Raw genomic sequence first — 19,341 nt, 5'->3', positions numbered from 1 at the left:
GAAATGCCACAGATGCTTGGCAGAAGGCAAGCAGGAAGTGCAGGTGTTTTTCTTTCTGACTTGTCAGCTGATCAGCTAACACCCTCAAGCATGGAATATGACTAGGCCTTTAAAACATGTTGTTTTGGCCTTTTAAATATCTAGAGGCAAGTTTTGCCTTGAGAGATGCTATAAGAATGACTTTCAGGTGATTCCAAAATACTTTATTATAAACTATCAGATGGCAAATTTTTGATTTTCTACAGGCACTTGTTCTTAACTTTTAAGTTTATACATATAGTTATCTTTGTATGTTAGGATTTAAATACTTAATATCTTTAACAACTATGACATGTTCTTAGGATAAAATTCTAAAATAAGGTATAGAACATTTTCTATTACTTTAATAAATCAGAATCTTTTATCTATGGTAGTTGGAATAGATTCTAATATCTCCATGTAAAAATGTAGATAAACTTGTCACCTTGGTTTTCTATCACAGACTAGAAAATAAACTCAGAATGCTGCCAGCTTTAGTTATAATAACACCAGTGCAGTTAATGGCTGAAATCTTTGGAATTACTCTAGAATTGGAAATTTTTTCATTCCCTGGTCATGTGCCACCTCTTATATGCTTGCAAGGGCCAGTTGTTACCAGGAATTTTGAGGACTGTTTGTTAAACACAGCTACTATTAAAAATTAGATTACATAAATATACAATTAGATATTAATATTAAAAATAATGTTAACGAATACTCAAAATGCATTATCTCCTACTTATTTTGCTATACGCTGCGCTATAAAATAGTGTGTTGCTGTTAACCTCTTCCCAAATCCACATTCAGGGACTTTATACTGGAAGCTTGCAATCAGTCCTGATGGCGGTATAAACACCATAGACATCAGCAAATACTACAAACCAGGGCTTGATATAATGTTTTGCCAGTTATTTACAGCTTTAAGAAGAGAGAAAATGCTAATAATGCAGGTTAAGCTTACCTATGTAGTATCTATAGCCGACATCTTAGCTTGCACTCCTATAATATGTTACCAAAGATTGCTATAAATACTTAAAGAACAAGCATTTATTTCTCATGGTTCTGGAAGCTGGGAAATGCAAGATCAAGAAGCCACAAATGCAGTTCTTGGTGAGGGTCCACTTTGGCTTGTTAGATGGTCACCTTCTCATTCTATCTTCAGGTGGTAGAGAGAAATTGATCATCTTTCTCCTATTTCTTTTTATAAGGATGCTCTTTTGGAAGCCAAAATTTATATGCTGAAATCCTAATCCCCAATGTAATGGTACTAGGAGGAGGGGCATTTGGGGCAGAGTCTTCATAAATGGAATTAGCACCCTTTACACCGAGGGTTAGGATTTCAGCATATGAATTTTGGAAGAATGCAAGCATTCAGTCCATAACAACTGTTAGAACGTGAATCGTACAAGGAATTGAGGAAATACTCTTTCAGTATTAAAAAAACTAGTATTCAGTTTAATGAAGGAATCACCCACGGCATTAATGATTGAGTCAATACATTTTCATTGCTTCACTTTTGTCTTACTCGATAGCATATATGATAATGGATGTTCAACATGGGTGTTGGGCCTATGCTTGTTTGCCAGTTGCAACCGTAAGTCAGCTGCTGATAGAAGAGTTTGGTAAAAATCAACAAAAGCATTGAATGAGAATCAACTGGCTGTGTGCAGTTTACAATAGAGTATTGTATATTTATTATTTGTATGTATGCTATACATCTTTAAATCAGTAAAATTTACCACTCACACCCATTTGCGCTTGCATATACACACACACACACACACATGCACAAGTTTTTTCACTAGAGAGCTGGTTCTCAAACATTTACCAAAACACCCACTGCCAGCCCACCACTTTCTATCCGTGGCTAAATTTCTTAGGGTCCTGATATGGCTTTGGATTCAAGATGATTGATTTTAAAAAGAAATAAAAAACATTTTTATTTGTAATAAATTGGGGAATAATCAGGTTTACAATATCTTAATTATCATGAAATTTCCACTTATCCAAGACATCTGTGAATTCTGGTGGCTATATCTGCCAGCTATGAAATTTGAGGCAAGTGCCATATTTTATATATTGAGGCAAGCTCAATATATTAATGGAGGCATTTCTATCAAGTTAGTGTCACAGGAAGGAAATGAATGAGGTTTTCATTTCCTCTGGTGTTAGATTTTCCTTTACTTACTCTCATTTTCTTTCTCACTATTATTTTAGGCTGAACCATATACAGTTGCCATTTTTGTGGGTAAAATATAGTTGACCACCAACAGTTTCATGTAGTTCTACTTAATAATTTGGTCAGAGATACTTAGGTAATAATTCTGTATTATTTTAGTTTACTATGAAAGAATAACATTGAAGCCTAAGAATGTTCCTCAATAGTGTTTAAAAGTCAAATAAGATATATTTAGTTTGCATTTTATTAGAAAGTGAAAGTTTAGGCCTAACTGATGTTCTTTCAACAATATTTAGTAAGATATTTCTGACAAGGTTACCTAATAACTCTGTTTTAAAGAGCTATGTTTTATAGGATTATACGATTTTTTTAAAATGTCATTTACCACTTAAATGGATACTTTTGATATGTACTGTCTAGTCTTACAAAAGATGGATAAGACCCAACTTTAAGACCAAGAACCTTAATTTGAGTATTCAGCTTTCACTGCCTGTATGGAAATTTGGACAGTGCCATCATGAATTTGTCCCTGGTTTTTTCCTGGTTTCATTTCTACTCCCTAGACTCTCATAAAAATCCTTGCCCTCCATGGTCTGGGAGATGCCCTTTACTGAGAAATGACTTTGGTTATCCAACTAGACCTAAACTATGAAGTTCATATTGCCCAATCCATTTTTATGACCCCAATTTTCATTTTTTTTTTAAGTGAAAAATTGTAAAGGTAATTTAGCACTCAGTTTCTATGTCTATAAAACAGAAAAATGAAAATTAAATGAGATAATCCATGTAAAATGTTTTGAATGGTAATTATACATAGTACCATCACTGGTACTATATACGGTGGTACCACAGTACCATCACTCAACAAATAATATTAAATTATATGTAATATGTTTAAGCACAGGGTAAGGAAGAAAAATCTCATATTTTTTGGAGTGATATTTGCTCTGTAACTTACCATTTGGGAAGAATCTTATGGATATATTGCTGATTTATTTCCTCTGCCCTTCATACCATTTCACTAGCAGTGGGAGAGGAGGAAACTCGTTCTCATCACAGCCCTCTTATAGAATAGTCTGTCCCCGTCATTGATTTTCCTCTTTGCCAGCTGTCAGGGAAACCCTAAACCACACTGAGAATCTAAGACTTAAAGCTTCTCCAGTAGGTAGATGAGGGTTTGGAAAAGGTGGCATGTCAGGGCAACTGCTTCTAGATCTCATCGGGCTGCTTCTGGTGCACTGTGGCCTCTTCTGTAGTTACAGGGACCCAGGGCCTGCTCCTGATGGCATCTCTGAATTTTACCCCAATTTACCTTCTTTTTTTCTATCAGTTATGAGAAATGCAGTACCACTTTCTCCTACCCCGTACTTTCTCTGCAAATTCCTCTTTTCATTGTTAACTTCCAGGCAAAATGCTGATTCCTAGATCTTTCCTGCACTGCAGTTTCTAACATTAAAACACAACAATTTTCCAGGCATGAATCCTGGAGTGGGTTGCCATGCCCTCCTCCAGGGGATCTTCCCAACCCAAGGATTGAACCTATGTCTCTTATGTCTCCTGCATTGGCAGGCAGGTTCTTTACTGCTAGTGCCATCTGGGAAGCCCCTTAAAAAGTGTGAAAAGTGAAAGTTGCTAAGTTGTGTCTGACTCTTTGCGACCCCAAGGACTATAGTCTGCCAGGCTCCTCTGTCCATGGATTTCTCCAGGCCAGATTACTGGAGTGAGTAGCTGTTTCCTTCTCTAGGGGATCTTCCCAACCCAGGGATCAAACCCAGGTCTTCCGTGTTGCACGCGAATTCTTTACCATCTCAGTCACCAAGGAAAAAGTGTAGTCTCTTGCTATTACCAACAGTAACATAAATAGTGGTTAGCGACAGAGAACAATGAAAAGAAATCAGTGTTTTTTTCTGTTACTTCTTGGCCCCATTGAATTGGAAGTGGAATTAGCTAGGCTCTCACTGCTTTGCACCCAGTTGGAGGTTAGACATATTCCAGCTACTTGGTTTGGGTATTAGGTCAAACTGCCTGGATGCTGGCACGTGGTGGATCTGGCTGGGACCACTGCCGGGTTTGGTAGCTTTCTCACTCCCTGTAGACATTCTTAGGTTTTATCTGGGTTTTGGATTCCAGCTTATCCCAGTCATCTCTGTCTGGGTTGTTCTACTCTGCAGTTCCCCTCTTCCCTCCATACCCTTGAACTCAGACCTAATCCCTGAATCAGTGGGGAAGGCAGACATTTTCCTGACTTTCCCCAAAGGTTCTGTCCCAGAAGCGGTCGTTGTGGTTCTCCAGTTCTAAGACAGGTCAGCTTGCAGGCCTCCATCACCTTCAGAGGAGTGTCAGCTTCCCAGGTGCCTTTCTGTGTATAATCAGCTCTTTCCAAAGCCAGCAGCTCACATCCATCGGTTTTGTTCAGAGCTCTAATTCTCCGTTCATTTGCACAGCACAGATGAATGTCCTGGCCAGAATTCAATGAATGACCAAGCTCTTCTCAGCCTTAGATTAAATGAACCCATCCATGGAAAGTTACTAGAAAAATGCCTCCATAAATGTAATCATTAATAACAGTGATGAAATAACAGTAGTATTTCTAAACCATCTATCAGACACTATTCTTATTTTCTTTTCCTGGGCAGGTGACTGATCATCCAGCTTTATAATGCTCAGATTGTTAAATAAACAGCACAGTTTTCTCCAAGAGTCACACTCACTCAGTATTTGCTAGTCTAGTCTGCTCTTTATGGAAATGAAGAGTCAGGCTTAAGAGATACAACACAGGTAAGTGTTTAGGTTTTGATATTGAAGGCCTACTTTATAATCTCCTTGAAGACACACCATCTTTTCCAAAGCCTTCCTTCTAATCCAGGAGAAATACTTAGTAGCAGCATGAGTTTGAGCAGTTTACATTATCATAGTCTTAAGCCTCAGTTTCTATACCTGTAAAATAGGATAATAATGTCTCATACAACATATACAACCAGGAGTAAATGAGTATCTTTGTAAGACGTATTTAATCATCATAATGCGAGATACCGTTGTAAGGAAAACTATTATTCAGAAAGATTTTGAGGAGAAAATGTAGTGCCTTTCAGATTTAAAACTGAATACAGAGCTTCAGTCCCCCACCATTATTTTGTATTCTTTTAACTTCTGCATCTTTTAGTTTTTTTCCCCTACTACTCCATATGTGAAAGCATTCTTGGAGTTCTGTTTTTAAAACAGTGCTACTTTCATTATCCGCCTTACAGATGCCAAATAATACATAAGGAGATGCCACTCATGGGCTTTATAATATTTTTAACTTAGGAGTATGAAGATTGATTAATATATCTGAGCAACGATAGTTCTTAGCTATCAGTAAATAATATTGGAGAAGGGCATGGCAGCCCACTCCAGTATTCTTGCCTGGAGAACCCTATGAATTGAGGAGCCCTGTCGGTGGGCTACAGTCCATAGGGTTGCAAAGAGTTGGACACGGCTGAAGCAACTTAACATACACATTAGTGCATTTTATATATATATAAATCAGGATGTTGAAATAAACATATTTAAAATTTTTACTAATTGCCAGTCTATTTTACAAAACCAGGGTCTGTAATGGAGTAAAGGAATGGAATAATTCTCATTGTCTTATCTTACCACATAGGAATATTTCTTCTCCATTACTTTCTTTCTTTGAAAAGGAGTCCTTAACTGATTTTCTGCTGCTAAACCAGGAGTAAATCTTCTTCTGAGGCTTGAGATCTTGATGGAGATGCCCTTGTGAAGTCTCACTTTCCCCAGCCTCAGGTTACTCTAAGAGCAGACGGGAGTGGTTGTATATCCTGCTCTCTGCCCCGGTCCCCATGAGAGAGAAATAGGAGAGGAAAGGGAAGGACAGGAAAACGTGAGGAATGAGGAAAGGCAAAATGGAGACGTGAGATGCGAGCTCTGTGTACCCTTTACTCCCAAGTGTACCCTTTACTCCCAAGAAGAAAAGGGGGAGAAGAAAACCAGAGTCTTCTGAGAATAACTAAGCATGTCTCATTTTACTCAAACCCTGCTTCAGTAAAAGTATAAAGGACAAAAAGATTTTTTTTCGGGTTTGTGAATCTGATTTCTTAAAAATCACATTTTGAAATTAAAGCTGCATCAAATGAGGCCAAGGTTGCTGCCTTCCATGTTTTCTAACACCCTTCAGGATGTTGAATGAAGGAAACATTGTTCCATCAGTGATAGTAGTAGTAATAGCAGCAACAGTATTACCTCCCATTAACTGAGCACCAGGTATTGTTCTCTAGGATGTTTTTAAAGTTTATATGTAGTATCTCCATTTGCACATGAAAAGCCTGAAGAAATGTAAAATAAAGAAACCTTAGAAATGTGAAATAACTTACCCAAACACATAAAAATAGAGGAACCTAGTATACTTAATAACAGTATTCTAATTCAGCTACAGTGGTCATGAACTTCCTCAACCACAATTTATTTCCCACACATCAGTGAGTCCAGGGCTCTCACTTTGTGATGTTAAAAGAGCTCTGAGGTCTTTCTATGTCTAGGCAGAAATCTATATGAAAGGTGGCGGTTGGACATCTTTATTGGCTTTCCAAATGGAGATTTCTAGGCAACATGTCATGTGTTTATGGGTGAAATAATGCTAAACTCCTGAGTTAAATTTCTTGGCTAAATAACGGTGTTGAATACATACAACATTGCAATCCTGAAAGAATCCTAAAATTTTAACAGTAGTTAAATTAATCATCTTTTTAATAAGATTGTTAAAAAAAATTGATAGGCTTTTTTTTGGGGGGGGGTTATTTGCATGATTCAAGTAGGGACACTGTTACTTGAACAGATTTAGGATTGATGGCTTTAGACAAGTTGATTTGCAAGGAAAAGATGAGTCATTACAAAAAAAATTCCTGTTCAGAACACCTTTTTCTACAGTCTAGATATTGGGAACTCAGAAATCTTCACTCAGTCACTCAGAAATCTTCAGGGCTTTATTTTTCCTCATCAAGTCAGAATAATATAAACCAATTTCTACCTTGTTTATGCCCGAAGCCAGGTAAAAGTGATTTAAAAGAGAATATGTAAGATAGTAGCAAAGCTAAGTTGTTTATTTTGTAGCTTAAGTGTGGAAGAAGTACAATGAAAGCATTATTTGGAAAAGGCTTACATAATATATCATTATCATGGTATAATCATAAAGTTTGGCTTGGCTTTAAGAACAGCTTTTTTAGCATTTTGTCTATGGAGTAAATTTGTGAGGAGAAGAAAAGCAACATGAAAGGGTTACAGAGTTCGTATCCCTTCCTGCACAGAAGTACAGGGAGGGTCTAACAATCCAAATGTTGGAATTTGCCAATACAAGTAATGGATGCTGTGAGCCTCCCAGTTTTCATGCGGGTAAGCAGCCAGATGGCTCCAATCAGCTTTACTAAAACACAGGTGCCAAGTCTCGATGGGCCGTTTCGTTTTCATGCTTGTCTTTGGAGCCAGGTTTTTTGCCAATGTGTGCCAGGCTCCATTCCACTGTCCCTTTGATGGCGAGGCTCAGCATTCGTGGAGGCTGTATATGCAAAAAGGTGTCTCCATCTTTAGTTCCCAACTATTAACACCCTGACATGCTGTGAGGAAAGTAGAGGAAAGAGAAGCTGTTTGGGGAAGCCAGTCATCAGCATCTGAGTTTTGGAGCAGATTTATTTTAGGAGCAGGCCATGGTATTGGAGATAAAATTTGGGTATCTTTGTACTGTTCAGCCACTGAAGAAAGTGAAGGCTCTTTTTAGTTTACTTTGCATTCCTAACCTCTGTCTGCTCTCACCGAACTGGAATTTTTGTTGGTCCTTTCTTGGGCCCAGATAAATGGCAGCCAGTAGTCTGGCCTCCTTCATTTCCTTTAGCTAAGCCTACAGGAATATCGGCTCACAAGCTGGTCCCCCCATTGTCAGAAGAAACAGGAGGTGAAAGTTAGCCTGTATGACAAAATATATTTCTAAATGCCTCCCTCTTAACAAAAGCAATTTTGGAATTATCTCAACTGGTTCATTTCCCTTTTTCATTTTTCTTAGTGCAGTACAGACTTGCAAAGAAGTTCAATTATGGGAAACAATTAAAAATTCAGATTGCAAAGAAAAGACATCAGATTTGCCTCAAACAGGTGTTGGCACAGATGGCCCACTCACAAGTCCTGGCTTTATTTACAGCTTTTAAACACAGACAGATAAATTGACAAAAATGTTTCTAGATTTTATAATGTGCTGAATGTCCAAATTTGGCCATCAACTTACATTAATTTGTAATTGATTTAATTTAGAACTTGACCTCCCCAGTCACCAATAGCCTTAAGAGCACTATTTGTCTGCCCTGTCATTTGCTTACTTGTGTGAATAGATTATCTAATGTTTGGTTCTGTTTGGATATGCTTGCTTTGTTACTTTGATCATTTAATGACTATATTACTAAGGGGAAAAAACTCTCTCAAGTCAAATTGTATGTAGTCTGATGGTTCGTTATTTCCAACCTCATTGTTGTTCCTTGAAGGATAATTATGCTGCCTATTTCTTACTAGGAGTGGGGCATTTGATGAGAATAGCAAAACAGATGACATAAAACCCAAATGAAACTGTCTCCAGGCTGAAGTTGATGGTGTTCTCCAGTTGATTAAAAATATCTGGAGGAACCATACTATATATTTAGCCTACATCATTATTCAGTCTCTGATGTGGTCTAAGATTTGGCGTGGGTGCACCACATATTAAAATTATAGTAAAAATAAGGATTAAAGAGCAACAGAAAATGAGAACTAATATGCCATTCTAAATGGATTTGTATTACAATATTGATTTATCTATATCCTAGTCTCATGTTGCTGAAGGGCTGAAAAAAAGGAGGCAAAGGGTATTAAAAACCAGTTTTATATTCATGAAGGAAAATATTTCCTAAGTCAAAATATGAGATGTTGCTTTCTGCTTTGGGTAAAAGATCCATAAAAACGTGTGTTGGACAGATCACAAGAGAGTGCCTTGCTAATTTAACACCCTGCTCACTGTGCATTGCACATCTGTGTGTAACTTCCCTCTGTGTGTGCTTGTGTGGTGCAAGATTATTAACAGTCTTGATCTTACATCTTGAGATTGGTGTTCATTATGTAAATCTTCTCTCTGGGTACAATCCATGTTTTGTGTATTAGTACTTCAGGGCGGATCAGCCATTGGTAGCCGGGGAACGATGATGATTAAATGTAATTTGTTTCAGGCTCTGAAATTCTGTGTTGGGATTTGTTCCATCTAAGAATGCAGGGTCATGGGAGGGGGTGTGTGTCAACGTTAATATGTCATTGTTCTCTTTTAACCCGCTTGTGTGATTTGCTTTAGTATTTTTTTCTTCTTAATCAATGCTTTCATCCTCATCCTTGCTGTGGCTGCTCATGTGTCCTCCTCCTCCTGTCTTCTGCTTCTGGCACTAAAGCCCGCAGCCCGCTTGAGAATTCAGTGCCCTGCCTAGCAACCCGCACCTTGGACGATGACCCCCGCGTGCGGCGCACTCCCAGCGTGGGATGGCTAAGTAAGTCACTGACCCGGGAGAGGGCAAGGATGGTGGCGGTGGTGGGCGTGGGAGGGCGTGAAGATGGGGCTTACGGTAACTAACAGAGTGAAAGCGTCCTCAACAGTGCCTGAAAGGGTAAGGCTCACAGATTGCTAAATTCACAATTATGCATTCATTTCTTCTACTAGCAAAGAGGACAGTAATAATGTATTCTCTGTGTGACCTGCCATCCTGAATTAAGCTAAGTCCCTTGTAAGCCAGTGGAAAGAGTTGGACACGAAGGGCTGGGCTTGGCACTGGCAGTTTCCCTCCATGGAACATTTATCAGAACCTCAGTTTCCTCATGGGGGTGATGATGTCATATTTTCTTATTTCAGAGGATTGTGAGGAAGATATCATGAAGATGAGGTCTCTACAGGAGGTTTGAAAGCATTCAAATGCTGGTCAAGAGGAAAAACTTACCAAGTTAGTGGTTTAAAAACCCCTCAAGTACTGCTTAAGTGCCGGAAGAGCAGTAGGTGCTACAGACAAAAATGTAGCGTAAGATAGAATCTTTATTTTTTAAAGTCATTTTGTAAAGAGATAGGATATACATGCCTAAAACCAAAAGAGAACATGTACCCAAAACAACATGAAATTTCCCCCAAGATTTCCAGATTTGATTATATGTGATATAAATTTCTTTTAATTGTGCAGAAGCCCACTTGGTGACACCATTGGGCTTTTAGCTGTATACTGTTACCTTTCTTAAAATGAATCTATTAATTAAGCTTTTTGCTGTCTTAGTGTAAGGAAATTTCCCTTAGCAGAGAAGATGTTTTCTCAGATGACTTAATGGGGGAAGTTTTACTTCATCCCAAAATGATGTTTGTTGTGGTCAAATCTTCCAGGATTTATTGGAGTGAATTTGATCTTTTTAGAAACTGTAGTCATGATCTCCATGTCCCATAGAAATATAAATATGTGTTGTTCATTACACCATGTCAGGCACGGTACTTGACACTGGGTATTTAGAAATGTATAAGTGAGTCCTTGCCCTCAGCAGGGCTTCCTTTTTAACGAAGAAGGCAGGTAAAATGGATAACAATTGTAGCATATGTTAGGTAAAATGAATGAAAGTACATACCCACCCACACATACACAACCCCCCCCCGCAACACACACAAGATTATGGGAACATCTGCTGGGCCTGGGAGTTGTGGTGGTAGAAGAGGCTTTGGACGAGATGATTTGGAGGCTAATCTTGAATAAAAAATAAGAATTTGGTGGCAGGAGAATTAGAAGGGCTAGTTACTGAACTACTAACTTTGCAATTATTTTTGCTGTACAGTAGGCTGAAGAAGCTTGAATGATAATTTTGTACTGAATAATAATGAGTTTGCAAACATTAATTCATCACTTTCTTGGTACAATCCTTGAGCTAAGAATTGGTACCTTTATGGGGTCCCATTTAATTTTCTGAACAATCCTGTGAAATGTCTATTGTTACCCATGGTTTACAGATGAAGAAATGGGGATTAGGGAGGTTTAATAACTTGCCCAAATCATAGAGATCATTAAGTATCTTGGGCAGGAATTGAACTTCATCATGTAGTAGTTTCATCTATAACTTTGATGAATAGTGTCTTACTGAAGTTAAGGTATAAGAAATTCACATGGTTACATTGCCAGAAAGACTTACTTACCTTTCAGTGAACCTTCAACAATCACTTGATTTTCTCTGCAAAAGTCATGCATTTCTTTTAATAAACTTTTTTTCTCAATTGGGGAAAAAATAAATTCAGGTACAGAGTTTAGTCACTAGAGTTTGGAGTCAGACAGAACTGGATTTGAATCCTACACCTACCATGTATTAGCTTCTTGACTTTGGGCAAGTTACTTCTCTGCTGTACATTTGGGTTTACATAAAACCCAGCCATAAAATTGGGTTAATCTTATCAACATAGGATTGTTGTGGGAATTAAATTAGAAAATGTATAATGATTAGTGTATTGCTCAGCCCTCAATAAATAAAGCATTTACTCTTATTAGCCAAGTGCTTATAGGAATTGCTTAAGACATTGTAGCTGTTCTTATCCTTTTAAAGTTTTATTTATTCCATGTCAGGCATTTAGACATTGATATACTGTTGTGGATGAAGTATCAAGGAAATTGACCAAAATGTTCATTTTGGTCATATGGTTCATATGGTCATTTGGTTCATATGGAAATATGGCAACTATTTGGAAATTAACTTAAGACAACACCCTGGGCCAAGCCTTCTAAGAAAACATTTTAGTCATGAGAGAATATTCTGTTCATTGCCTGTTTATATGATATATTCTCTCCCTAAACAAACAGCTTTGATATATCATCTCAGTCACCTTCCCAGAGCTTCCTATTACCTACGACATCAGTTCAATACATTTAATATACACATATAAAAGAATAAAGATGTGCAAAGTGGTGTTAAATCTTGCTAGTATCTTACCTGCCTAGCCAACCTCATTTTCATCTCTTCTCGGTACAAAGCTTTATCTAATACGCTTGTCCTTTTTCTCTTGGCTTATATTGTGGTGAGCCCCACTTCTGTGCCCTCTTGATCCCTTGACCCTTCTGAGAACACCTTTTTAAGTATGAGCATCCAAGACTATTCAGTAAGGCCCAAATGAAGTCCCATTTCCTTTTATAAAATTGTTCTCAGAAACACAAAAGATCTTTTCAGGTTCTATATGTCATAGTTCCTGATGTCTGTGCTTCACAGTTAAGGATTTACTGTGTGTTGTTTTATGTAGCTATCTGATATTTCATTATTTGCAATTTTTAATTTCAATTATATAAAAAATCTCCTTTAGGTCAGGGGCCGGGTATCATGCTTTTGGATCCCCTGCAGTGCATTGTACATACTTGAAACATGGGCGTTGTACAGTAAATATTTATTAATCCTTGACACTCCACCATCTCATTAAGATTAACCAGCAGCCCAGTTTTCATTAGGACCCATCTTGACCACAGTAACCAAAAGTGAATATTGTTTACCAGGAAAAATTATTTCCTCATATTTCTGCTCACTTCAGTTTGATGAGTTTTGATCAGTTCATTCTAATAGTCAACATAGAATTATTTTTCAATAATATAAACACTGCCCAAAATGTCACCTAAAAACAGGTTTGTGGACAAGGTTCCATTAGTTTAATCTTTTTGTATTCTTAGAAAAGATATTCGAAAAGATATTTTCAGACAGTGTTAACTTGAAATGACAGCTGCCTTTAACAAGCTACCTTTAAAGTTGCTTTTGGGAAGTAAGCGCTCATCATTTTTACATTGTGTGCTTCTTATCTTAGTTGTCACCTGAGGCAGATGAGAGCTTACAACTCTTACTCATTTCAACTGCGGCTAAGGTATTGAATTAGAAGTTGGAAGAAAACCAAAAATGATTTCCTCTTAGAGATTCCCCCCGGCAGGTCTAAAACCAGTCTGGGCCTCTGAGAACAAAAGAGAAGCTTTTACCTCTGCTTTTCAGGACAAGTTAATACCCACCTAAATGCCTTGCCATTATTAGAGCATAGGTGCGTTCCCTGTCTTGCTAGATTCGGAATGGCTCTCCTCTCGGAGTGCTTATCTCTGAATTCAGTTTAATGGCTAACAGCCCACATCCTCTGAGCCCCTTAGAAAACACTTGTGTCCTTTTCAAGTTATGGGCAGTGGAGATCAGCTGCTTCAGACTCTTAGGTCTGAACTTTATAGAAGAAAAGGAGGTTTAGGGTTTTTTCCTGCCGCCATCTGCAGATTCCGGCATCTGTCTTCACTTTGCTTTGTGTGTGTCTTTCTGTCTAGTTTGTAAATCTACCAGGCAAGGATCTCCTGGTTCAGCTCAGTGTTTTGTTTTTTTTTTTAATAGGTGCTTATCTAGTGGTGATATTATTATTATCCCAAGTATTAATATTAGATAATTTTTTTAAAATGAAACCATGGTGGTATAATTCTATAGATTCTTGTTTTGTCTTACAACCAGGTTATACAGTTAACATTAGAATTTAAAGAACTGAAATCTAAGTGAGGCTCTTTTGCTTTAGGAAAAAAAAATTTTTTTTAATTCTCTTTGTGGGCATTTCTGGAATTAAGCAGTTCAAGTCTTTTAACTGTTGGAAAGTTTACTGATAAAATAAAAATTGTAATTTTCTCTGGCTCAAGAGTTTTCTTAAAGAGTTTTGGAACTTCTTTAGGAAAGTCTTGAGCCCAGAGAGTTCACTTGAACAGGTTCAAGTCAACAAACATTCCCCATGCTCTTCCTCTTCTAGTTTTGTAGTCCAGTGGGAGAGAAAGAGGTGAAGGAAGTTCCCAGCTGACAACACTTTTGAGAGAAGCAGGGCCACCACAGAAGTATGAGGGCAGACCTGTTTGTCTGCAGCATGTAACATAGTGGTACATGCTATACTCTCTGAAAATGCTTGTCGGGAGAATGGATAGTGGGCATAAAAAGCAATTTGGGGGAATTCTTCTTCTCAGGAAAGGTAGACTTTCAATGGGCCATAAAGGGTGGATTGTCCTTCCATACATGAAAGTTGTAGTGAAAGCAGGATGAGACGTGGAAAGGTGATATTACACTGAGGGAAAAGTATAAAAGCAACTAGACTGTTGAGAACAGAGAAGAGTTTGTGTGACATGGAGTATATTCACACATTTAATTCGCAGACAGGGCATGAGAACTGAATATGTGAGTGTTAAGGTGGTGAAATCATGAAGCTGTTTCATGGAATGTCTGTGCATGTCAGTTAGCAAAGACATAGCATGATCAGAGGGCTTCCCCCATGGCTCAGCGGTAAAGAATCTGCTGCAATGCAGGAGGCATGGGTTTGGTCCCTGGGTCGAGATCACCTGGAGAAGGGCATGGCAACCCACTCCATTATTCTTGCTTGGAGAATCCCATGGACAGAGGAACTTGGCAGGCTATAGTCCATGGGGTTGCAAAGAGTTGGACACGACCACAGCAGCTGAGCACACACATAGAACTGTGCATTAGGGAATTAATTATTAGTAGGGGGACGCCTGGAAGTAGGGAGAGAGTTAGGTGATCGCAGATCAGTTGGAGAGAATGCGGATCTGGGCTAGGACTGTGACTGTGGGGATGGAAAGGTGGTGATATTGCATGACATGTGAGGAGATGGCATCTGCAGGACTTGGCACCAATTGAAGGTCAGGGGAGGAGGAGAAAGGAACTCAGAATTTGAACTTGCAACCAGGGAGATGCTAGGAAACCCACCATAGAAAAGGGTGGTGGGGTTTATAGAAACACAGCAGTTCTGATTTCTGCCCCTTTCATGCTTGCTGTGACCATCATTGAAGATGCGTTTCACTAGGTTTTGGGGTTTTGGGTTGTGTTTTCTTTTTTGGGGGGCCATGCTGTGTGGCTTATCAGATCTGAGTTTCCCCACCGGGGATTGAACCCCAGGCCCTTTGTCGTGAAAGTTTGGAGTCCTAACCACTGGCCTTCCAGGGATGTCCTCACTAGGAGAGTTTTAGATTATTTATCATGGGCCAATACTCTTTTAGAATTGTGCTTTGTTATCACATTCTCACCTTAGTTTAGGGCACCCATTTAAATTTACCTTTGGGGTACAGAGTGACAGCTCTCTTTAGGGAACTAATAAATTTAGAGCATTTTCATCTTGATTCACCTTCCATCCCTGTGTTCGAGATGTGGACTTGTTCTTAATTGGGAATATTTATTTGGTCATTTACTGTATGGTTCTTACATACATTTTTTTGGCCTTTAAAAGGGCAAAAGGAAATCCAAGTATAACTTTCAAAATCCTTTCACTGTAGCTTTTCATAGTTACAATTTTCAAAAGACCATAGGAGATGAAATCTTTCAAGAACCTGACAGCTACCTTCAGATTGTTTAGTTAACATAGACGTTCAGTAAAGTTGTGTAGTATCCAATAATTAATTACAACATTCTTCAAATGCAGACAGCCCTTACCGCTTTTAAAAAGAGGGGGTGTTGGTTACTGTTTATCCTGAGCTCCTTAAAGATGGCCCATTAGTTATTTCATTGATATATGATACTGCATTTATTTATTTATTTATTTTGCATCAGACAGGTAATGCGCCAGTGTCGTAACAAGGTTTGGAGGGAGGCACATATCACGCAGCAGCTTGAGCACCCAGTCATCATGCTCATGAACTACAAAAGGATCTGATACTGCATTTATAATGGACTAAAGTATATGCTGACTCCTGAAGTTATTAATAGAAAGAATCAAGGTGGGAAAAGAACAAAAACTTAGAAATTCTGTTGTATTTTGGAGTTCTGGGGGCTTGGAGGAGATTTTAAGAGACACAGATTTCAAAAAACTTTGACCATCTGCTTTAATTATAAAATAGAGGTTTTTTCCCCCAACAAGAAGAGCTTGAGACTTGTGAACATTCACACTTGTTTTCAAATGGCAGTATGTGGAATATGTTCACAATCAAACTCTTCTTCTCATCACCAAATCTGGCCATTTTCCTGACCTTGCTGTCTATTACCATCTTTCTCCCTTCTTTCAGGATTGGAACCTTAAAGTCATCTTTGATTATGCGTTCTCTCTTCCCTTCTACCTGCAGTGGGAAGGGAAGAGATTAATTTAACAGATTGACTGAGTCTGTTAAATGATACCTGTCATGTTGCTTGCGTCTGTCTTCTTTCTGGTCTTATCGCCATTGCTTTTGTTCAGATTCTTATTTTCTCTTGCTTGTCCTGTTATCTGGGGTCACTGCTTATAACTGGGTACAGGGAAATGTGTCCTAAACTCTGTCTTCCAATTAATCTTATCATTTCTGGCTGATATCCTCATGTAGAAATGGTCAGTGGCACGTCAATGCATTTCAGATCATGTCCAGCCCCGCTGGGCCTGGCATTCAAGCCCGTTGGACAGTGCCCTGAAGTTGAGGAAGCAACATCTTAGGCTGCTGCATTTCCCTTCATCTGCATTAGATTTCAGAAGCTGCTTATCATTTCTTGAATTTGCCGAGTTCTTCCCTCTCTTTTTGTCTTTGTCCTGAACATTCTCTCGACTTGGAATACTCTGCTTCCTCCTGAGACTGTCTGTCTGCTGGTTGTTCAAGGTCCACATTCTCCTTGCAACCTTTCCAAGCCGAGATACCCTCTGTTGACCTTGAACTCTGCAGGCACCTTTTTTTGTACCACCTCCTATGACCTTGTCTCATTCAGTTTTGTATTGTTGTGTGGGGGTGCATCTTACTTACTGGAGTGTGTGGTCTACAATAGAGGTAGGACCCATATCCTTAAGCAGAACCCATATCGAATTGATTTAGGTATCGTCTATTGCAGGGATGAATAGTTAAGGCTCATGGACCAAATCTGATATACTGCATGGTTTTGTGAATAAAGTTTTATTAAAACACAGCCACGCTCTTTAGTTTGTGTACTGTCTATGGCTGTTTTCATGCTTCAGTGATAGAGTTCAATAGTTGCAACAGAGATTGTATGGCCTATAAAGCCTAAAATATTTACTATGTTCCCCTTTACAGAAAAAGTTTTCTGACCAATCACACTACAGAACTGACTCTCAAAATGGGGACTGGGGACCCCTGGGTACCCCTGAGACTCCTTCAAAGAGTTTGAAAGGCCTTTGGATTTTCTCTGTGTCATTTTCAACCAAAACAATATGTCTCAAAAGATTGAACACAGAATCAGACAAGAGAATCTAGATGTAGAGTAAATGATACATTGAAGAGATGTGTAAAAATGTGAAAGAATGCCATTCTTTTGTTTTGTAAAATGCAGTTATTTTTCATAAAATACATTACTTATGGCAACTTGTAGTTGGGTTTATTATGTTATTGTAAATTAAAAAACAGAAAATTTAAAAACCCACTGAAATGTTGTGAAGTAATTAGCCTCCAACTAATAAAAATAAATGAAAAAAAAAAAAAAACCTTAGTTTTAATTCCTGACATGGTTAAGACTGTTATCTTAATTTTAGGGCCTTCCTACCCTTCTTTCTTTGCTGCTTTCAGGACAACTAATAATTAAGATGGGCTGGATTTTGCTACAGTGACAACTAACCCCAAATGTCTCTCAGTTAACACCATAGAGGTTTCTTTCTCACACTATTACCTGTTTAATATGGGACTCCAGAGAGCTGTGTTCATCATCCTTAGATGATGATCGTGGCCCATGATCCAGATCTAGATCATGATGCAGGCCAACAGTAGCCTTATCTCAGTTCATGCTTCCACAATCACTGTAGCATGAGGAAGAGTTATGGTGACTCATGGGTTGCCTCAATAACTTGTGTCCAGCAATGACGTGTTACTTTCACTCATATTTCATCCACCAAAGTGAGTCATATGTCCACACCTAATTTCAAAGAATTGTTATCCTACCATGTGCCTAGAGGGTGGAGATTAGGAAATCTTTGGTGAATAGCACCAATGACTCCCACCCAGTTGTAACAGAAATCGTGGGCTTGACTTTGGAGTGTGTCCTTTTGGGCAATGCTGAGAACTATGTAAAGCTATGCAAGTCCAGTGTGAAGAAAATATTCACCTCCTGCATACCCTCGTAGATGGAGGAAGAGAGCTTTTCTCATAGTGAGAAAGGACTGGGGTTGCCAGTTCAAGGCCTCCCAAAGAACTGCTGAGGCTGTGGTTTTACGGGAGACTTCTGAGATAGAAGGGATTCATTCAAAACTGATGGAGAATGTTTCATGCAGATACAGAGTAAACTGCTTTTATGAGACCAAACAATGCCTGAATTTAATTCTTGGAGACCACTGAAGATCTAACTACTTGAATTAGTGTGTCTGTCTACATGTGAGCGAGAGAGACTGGAGGAAAAGCAAATGTAATATTCTAGCTGCAGATATCAATTCCAAAGTTAATAATGAAATTTCTTCTTGGCAGCAAGCAGGAGAATTTTACTTTGATGAAAATCACTGGCAGAATCTTCAGAAATAATGGCCTTCTTTCTGTGGTAAACTGAATGCTTATGGTGTTTAGCATTGTCCTGCTAATTTGGATCCCAACTGTTTTCCTCTTACTGTGTCCCCCATCTCAGGAGCCTCTCATCCTTCCCTTGTCAGGTCAGAAGCCCCTGTCGTATCATCCTCCTCCTTGTTCTTCATCTCCTTCTGCTATTTTCCTTCCTAGTCATTCCTGCCTTTCCCTAACTCTCCATGACAACATCTCTACTTTGGATCTGTATTATCTCTTGCATGAATTATTTTAATATCCTCCTCTTTTCCCAGCCTTCATTCTTACTCCTTGAAATCCATCTTTCACAACTGCCAGAAGGACCTATCTAAGTCACAGATGCAAACGTATCACTCCCTTTGCTCAAAAACTTTAGTGCCCCCTCGCTGTCTTTTTTCAAGCCCAAGCTTCGTAGCCTTGCCGATGTTGAGAAGGTCAAGTTCTCTAAACTATGAGATGATGCTCCTTGCATTGGTCTCTTCTTAACTCTTCTTAATCATCTCTTGACATTTCCATTTTAATACTACAAGCTCCAGTAATATTTGGGGTCCTCATTTACTTAGGTTCCAGAACTTTCAATCTCTGTATCCCTTATTCATGCTGTTGCGACTTCTCCCATGCGACTGAATACATTTAATTAATCCTTGAAGT

At 38.6% G+C, this 19,341-nt stretch overlaps 1 protein-coding gene and 1 non-coding gene across 7 annotated transcripts in view; one reads left to right on the top strand and one right to left on the bottom strand.

Moving 5' to 3' along the window:
- Positions 1 to 19,341, top strand: part of SLC4A4 (solute carrier family 4 member 4) — a 351,570-nt gene that overhangs the window by 167,113 nt on the left and 165,116 nt on the right. The window lies entirely within an intron of this gene.
- On the bottom strand, positions 15,803 to 15,907 carry LOC122696680. Its single transcript, XR_006341814.1, has one exon. It is a non-coding gene; the product is annotated as a small nucleolar RNA U13 (small nucleolar RNA).

Source organism: Cervus elaphus, chromosome 6 (assembly GCF_910594005.1).
Source record: "Cervus elaphus chromosome 6, mCerEla1.1, whole genome shotgun sequence".
Classification (NCBI taxonomy): Eukaryota; Metazoa; Chordata; class Mammalia; order Artiodactyla; family Cervidae; genus Cervus; species Cervus elaphus.
This window is presented reverse-complemented; position numbering and strand designations above follow the sequence as displayed.